Below are 6,000 nucleotides of genomic sequence, written 5' to 3' on the forward strand. Positions count from 1 at the left end.
ACTTTTCTCCTTAATTTCTGCTTCCTCACAATTGCAGCTTGCTATTGCCGGGTTAGCCCTCTCGAGCTCTTCTTTCCACCCAGCAACCCATTTCTTCTCTTTCCCCTCTATTTGATCTAAGCTGTGTCCGTCTGTTTCTCAGGACGCAGTACCTCTATATGGTCTTTGTAATGTTCTAATTCCCCAGCTTTCTGTTCAAGTGCTGCTCATAACCTAAATATCTGCTCTGACGGAGCTACAATAGCCGGCGGGCGTGGCCAAGCGGTTCTAGGCGTTACAGTCTGGAACCGCGCGACCACTACGGTCGCCGGTTCGAAACCTGCCTCGGGCATGGATGTGTGTGATGTCCTTAGGTTAGTTAGGTTTAAGTAGTTCCAAGTTCTAGGGGAAAGATGACCTCAGAAGTTAAGTCCCATAGTGCTCTGAGCCATTTGAACCATTTTTTGAAGAGCTACAATAGACACCCGTGCTACCGGTGCATATTTCTACCGGCATCTCGTGTATTCTGATACCGCCCAAACAATAAGGGGATTGACACTAGGTTCACGCTACGGAGTACATAATACACGTTGAGTTACTCTAGCCACCTACACTCATTGCACTCATTACAATCTCGTACCAACGGACACTATCTTCGCCAAGTGTAACATACGTATAGCACAGCCTTTGTAGACAGCTACTCGGGCCCAGAGAGGCGCCAAAATATACACGTAACACGTGTTAAATATGATTCACTATAGTCACCCTTAAAAGCAGACAAGTAAGGATGTTCAGACTGTTGTGCAAGAGGTACCTTCACCGCCCTGCAAACGTTGACTGCAGTATCAGCGAATCTCCTGGTCACCAGTTGTACTGTGGGCAGCAACTTTTGATACAGCCGGAGGCCGTCGGCGTGATCGTGAGGCTCACCGTTCGAGTCCGGATTTTTAGCTGGCGTGCAAACTGAGCGGGTGAGGTGGTGATTCTACTGTTGTAGGAGGCTGAACTAGGGAGCTGATGTGAACGGCTGTAATACGCCCTATGGTGGCAGTGATACAGCTTTGTCTGCAATCACACTTATCACAAGTAAATTACAGTACAGTACAGACCGTTCTCACTCGCGTGGCCGAAGGCGCACTAATTCGCACACTCGCGTGTGACACGCAATGCGGTCACAGCACTTTGATGGCTGCGGCCTTTGTGTGGGTCAAGACCCACAGGAAATGTCTTGCAAGTAAGCAGGACAGGAGTCAGCAGGCGTAAGCCTACCCAGCACTCTCGAAGAACAACGTGCACCTAAGTGGGTGGCAACAGCATATGGCGGATGGTGGGTGCCATGAACGCGGAAGCCCAGGACCTACGTCAGCGACACAGCGCATAGCCAGAGAAGCACTACTACGTACAGCCAGGGAGGCTCGCCCACTTCTTGTATCCCTCACGGAAGTAACCAAACAGCAGTGACATCTTGCAGAGGCTAGATTCCTCTACAGCGGGCCGGCTAAATTGTCAAATGTTAAAATGTGTGTGAAAACTTATGGGACTTAACTGCTAAGGTCATCAGTCCCTAAGCTTACACACTACTTAACCTAAATTATCCTAAGGACAAACACACACCCATGCCCGAGGGAGGACTCGAACCTCCGCCGGGACCAACCGTACAGTCCATGGCTGCTACAGTGTCGGAGTTAAGTCTTCTCTCGGCATCAGGCAGCACATCGCGATTCGCCAGTCAAATTATCCCGTAACTGCAGGGAGTGTCATTCCATCGGTATCAGAGGTGCAGACGGAATGATCCCACACTGAGACAGGCTTCGGAAACGGTCATACTTAAGCTGAACATGACATCATCGTGGCCGGCAATGAAGTTATTTTCCATCATTTCCCGGAGGTGTCGGCGGGCTTGTCCTCACCGTGGTGTCTCGATTATTGTCAGTTCCTCTTGCCTTCTCACTTTCCGTCAGTACTAGGACGCCGGGAGTGACTGAGGTGGCAGGTTACATATTATGTCTCTGTACTGAAAGGCTAGCAGGATGACGCATTGGGTGCTGCATACTGCGTCTTTTTGAACTCCTCGATTACGGCTCGGCTCGATGAGGAAACGTAGTATTAGCAGCGTCCTGCCTTCTGCAACACTGCACACGGTATGAGCCGAATCATACTGTCAGCCGTCAGCGCCAAGTAATAACTTCAAAAATTTATGTGGGAACCCGAGAATTGAATTTGCTGTGCAGCAATATTCATGTGATGTGTAGTACTAAGAAGCAACAAAGTTCCCTTCCGTAGGGGTGGCGTATCTCCTCTTTTCCCCTCACCAAACGTCAACTTCATCCAATTTATTCCGTTTTTTAAAATGTTAATACAAAATGGATCATTGTTAGAAGAGATCTGTAATTAAGTTAGTATTTCTCGTTAAATTTTACACAAGACAGGTGTTGTGCGTATTTTAAGTCAGACGGATTGTTTTACAAATATAAGAGTCGGAATAGGATTCTGTAAATGCACAATTTTTGCACTTTTTTTGCCTAGTGGGTTACATAAATAAAAAGGGTAATTAATTATATGAAAATATTTCGTATATGTTCAATTTGATGGAATGTTTTGTTTGTACAGTATTGCTGAATTCAAGATAATACAAGACAACAACAAAGAAAACGGCAACTTCCACTTCGCATTCACTCAACGCTCCTCTACCACTGTCACTGTCGTTTCTCGCTGCATGTGTTCAGTTTAGCTGAGTTAATGTCGTTAACTCAGTCCGTGCGGCACAGTTCTGTTTGTTGTATTATTTAGTGTTTCCTCTTACTTTCTTTTCTATGGACGAAGAGACGAATAATGCAGGACTCTACCACCAGTTTCATTTGCGGTAAATCTGTTTCAGAAGGAGAGACATACGAAGTGACGAAGGGGTTTGAAACTTTGATACGTATCAACAAGGAGACCAAGGATAAGGCTCACACTCTTCTGCAAAACGTTGGAATGACAAGTGCATAAGCTGTGTAGCCGTGAATGTATTAACATGATAACTTTACGAGACTAATACACTAGAAAGCCGTACAAGCAGATGACAGAAGATGAAGATCGCCTTCATCTTACCCAGTAAGCTTCAAAAAGGACTTATAGCGTTTGCTACAGACGTTTCAGCCGTCATCACAATAATGGAAGGTAAACGCAGAGTCAGATTGAGGGACACTTCTAATGATCTACTTGACTCGTTACTCATCCAGGACTGCAAGCCGTCAATCCTATTTATTCATAAAGTAAGAGGTTGCAACAGCGTTTCAACCATGATTGGTAAAGGGAAGTTGCAGGCTTTCCAGCTATCCAACCAGTCCCCGCATCTTCTTAATACTTCACGAATATTCAGTGATCCAACTTCGTCTCCAAAGCCTACTGCATAGGCAGGAAAAAAATTCATTCTCTCTCCCTCTGCACACAAACAGGATACAGCCCTGGTGATGACACTTAAAATGATATAAAATTTTAATGATTTAATGTACTTGTGGGTCTAGCAACCAGTGATGCCATATTCTCGTTTCCCATCCACTATTAACTCACACGGAAACCATCAGACCTGTTCATCAAAGATTTTGATGAGTCTTAGGTATGTTGTAGAGGACGTTGTCATGAATACCTCGTTAGTCGCTTTCCATGCGACGGCCTTTAGTTTCCGCAAACATCGATGCTGAAGTTTTGTGCGTAACTCATATATCTGTAACGTAAGTCATGTTTCGGCCAGCAACCATAGTACACGGCTGCCACACTGGTGGTCCTGATTCAAATTCAGCAAATGTAATTTTTTCCATTTAATCATACAGAATAACATTAAATAGTATACGCCATGCAAAATTATTAAAAATTTGTCATTTTTTCCGTAGTAATTTCGTTAATAAATCAGTCACTACAGTGAACTTTCTTCAAGTGTGTATTGCGTTCGTAGTTAGTAGTTACAATTCCAAAAATTGGAACTACGTTGCCTCCTACATTTCCTAGTTGTAACTTTGCCTCCCATTGTTACCTCCCCCCTATGGACTGACGGAATTCCGACACCCTGTAAACCGGCAGCTGGCATTTGTCGCCAGAAAAAGCTGTTCGCAACGCGTCATCAGTGCAGCGAATGCCTGCAGAGTACAATGAAATGGGAGACGCGACCGTTTCTACACAAGGACAGCCAAAAGTGGATCCATCAGAAATAGAGGAGTGCGAAGAGCAATCGAGGGGCGGACTCATTAATACCATCACACGTGCCGAAAGATTGCTTCAAGATTTGAACCTTCCTACAAATACACGTTCGAGCACGGTTTCCGCTTATTTCATTGCAGTTGCAGATGCGATAGCGAGATCTTTTTATGAAATAATATATACTGTAACAGACTCTTGTTACTAATATTTTATCAGCACAATGAGTTTTGGCAGCATTCTGCCATCATCAGGTGCCTTTACAGTTACTTTTACATTTTAATTGATATGAAATGAGGTTAACTTCCTTTGCTGTGCTTTCCGCACACAGGAAACTAACCTCACTTCGTAATAATTACAATGTAAAAGTAACTGTAAATGCACACGTTGATGGCAGCCTGTTGCCGAAACGCGTCGTGCTAATAATACGTTAGTAATAGATGACTGTTGCAGTATATACTCTCCCATAAAAATCTTCTAATAAAGTCACAGCCCTCAAATAGATCCATATAACATCGAGAAATTTAAGTAAAGTACAAGATCTGTTGGCTGAAAGACGAATAATCATTTTGGATGACTTAATAGCGGTAATCTGCTCTGTAACAAACGGAATACATATTTGACGAAATTTTGCTGTGACGATTGATTTATTAATGAAATCAACGGCGAAAATGACTCTTCCTGTAAAATTTTGCAGTACATGTACTATGTTTTTGTGGTCTTCAGTTCAAAGACTGGTCTGATGCAGCTCTCCGTGCTACTCTATCCTGAGCAAGCCTCATCATCTCGAGTAACTACTGTAACCTACATCTTTCTGAATCTGCTTTCTGTATTCGTCTCTTTCGCAAAGCTGGTCGCAGGTGATGCTCCAGAAATGACCATCTTTGCGAAAGAAGCGGCGACACTTTCTGCGTAGCTCACCCATCATTGCACGGCAATGCGGGGGCGCATACAGCGCAAGCTGTGGCTGCTCTGTTCGGTCGATGGGACTGGGAAGTACTGTACCATCCACCATACTCCCAGGACTTAAGTCCTTGCAACTTTGATTTGATACCGAAGATGAAGGAACCACTTCGTGGCATTCGCTTCAAAATTGTTCCAGAGATTCGACAGACAGTAGACCGCTCCATTCGCACCATCAACAGAACAGGCTCTGCTAACGGTATACTACGCCATCCACATCGTTGGCAACTGGTTCTAAACAACGCTGGTGACTAATTTGAAGGACAGTAACGGGTGCAAACCTGTAACTCTTTTGTACCGGTTGTGAATAAGTTCCAACCTAAGTATAATCAAGCCACGTAGTGGAGGGCATTTTTGGTACACCTAACATCGATCCCTATCCGTATTCCATTATTGAATGGTGCGTGTGAGAAACGACTGTGATGAGCCTCTGTATGTGCTCTGATTATCTCGGGATATTCAAAAATGTTTCAAATGGCTCTAAGCACTATGGGACTTAACATCTGAGGTCATCAGTCCGCTAGGCTTAGAACTACCTAACTAACCTAAGCACATCACGCTCGAGGCAGGATCCGAAATTGCGACCGTTGCAGCAGCGCGGTTCCGGACTGAAACGCCTAGAACCGCTTGGCCACAGCAGCCGGCGGAATAGTCATTTCGAGACACATTTGCAGGGGAAAGTACTAAATATGTTGCCCGACTCTTCTTGGAATATTAGCAGTAAGACTCTCGGTGACGTCCAGAGTCTCTCTTATAACGTCTGCTACTGGAGATGGATGCGCACATCAGTTAACCTCTCGCACTTACCAAAGGAACCCGTGACGGAAAGAAATAATCTTCGTTGGGTCTCATCTCTCTCTCTCCCATTAATTAATCTTGCTA

The sequence above is a fragment of the Schistocerca piceifrons genome, chromosome X (genome assembly GCF_021461385.2).
Source record: "Schistocerca piceifrons isolate TAMUIC-IGC-003096 chromosome X, iqSchPice1.1, whole genome shotgun sequence".
Lineage (NCBI taxonomy): Eukaryota > Metazoa > Arthropoda > Insecta > Orthoptera > Acrididae > Schistocerca > Schistocerca piceifrons.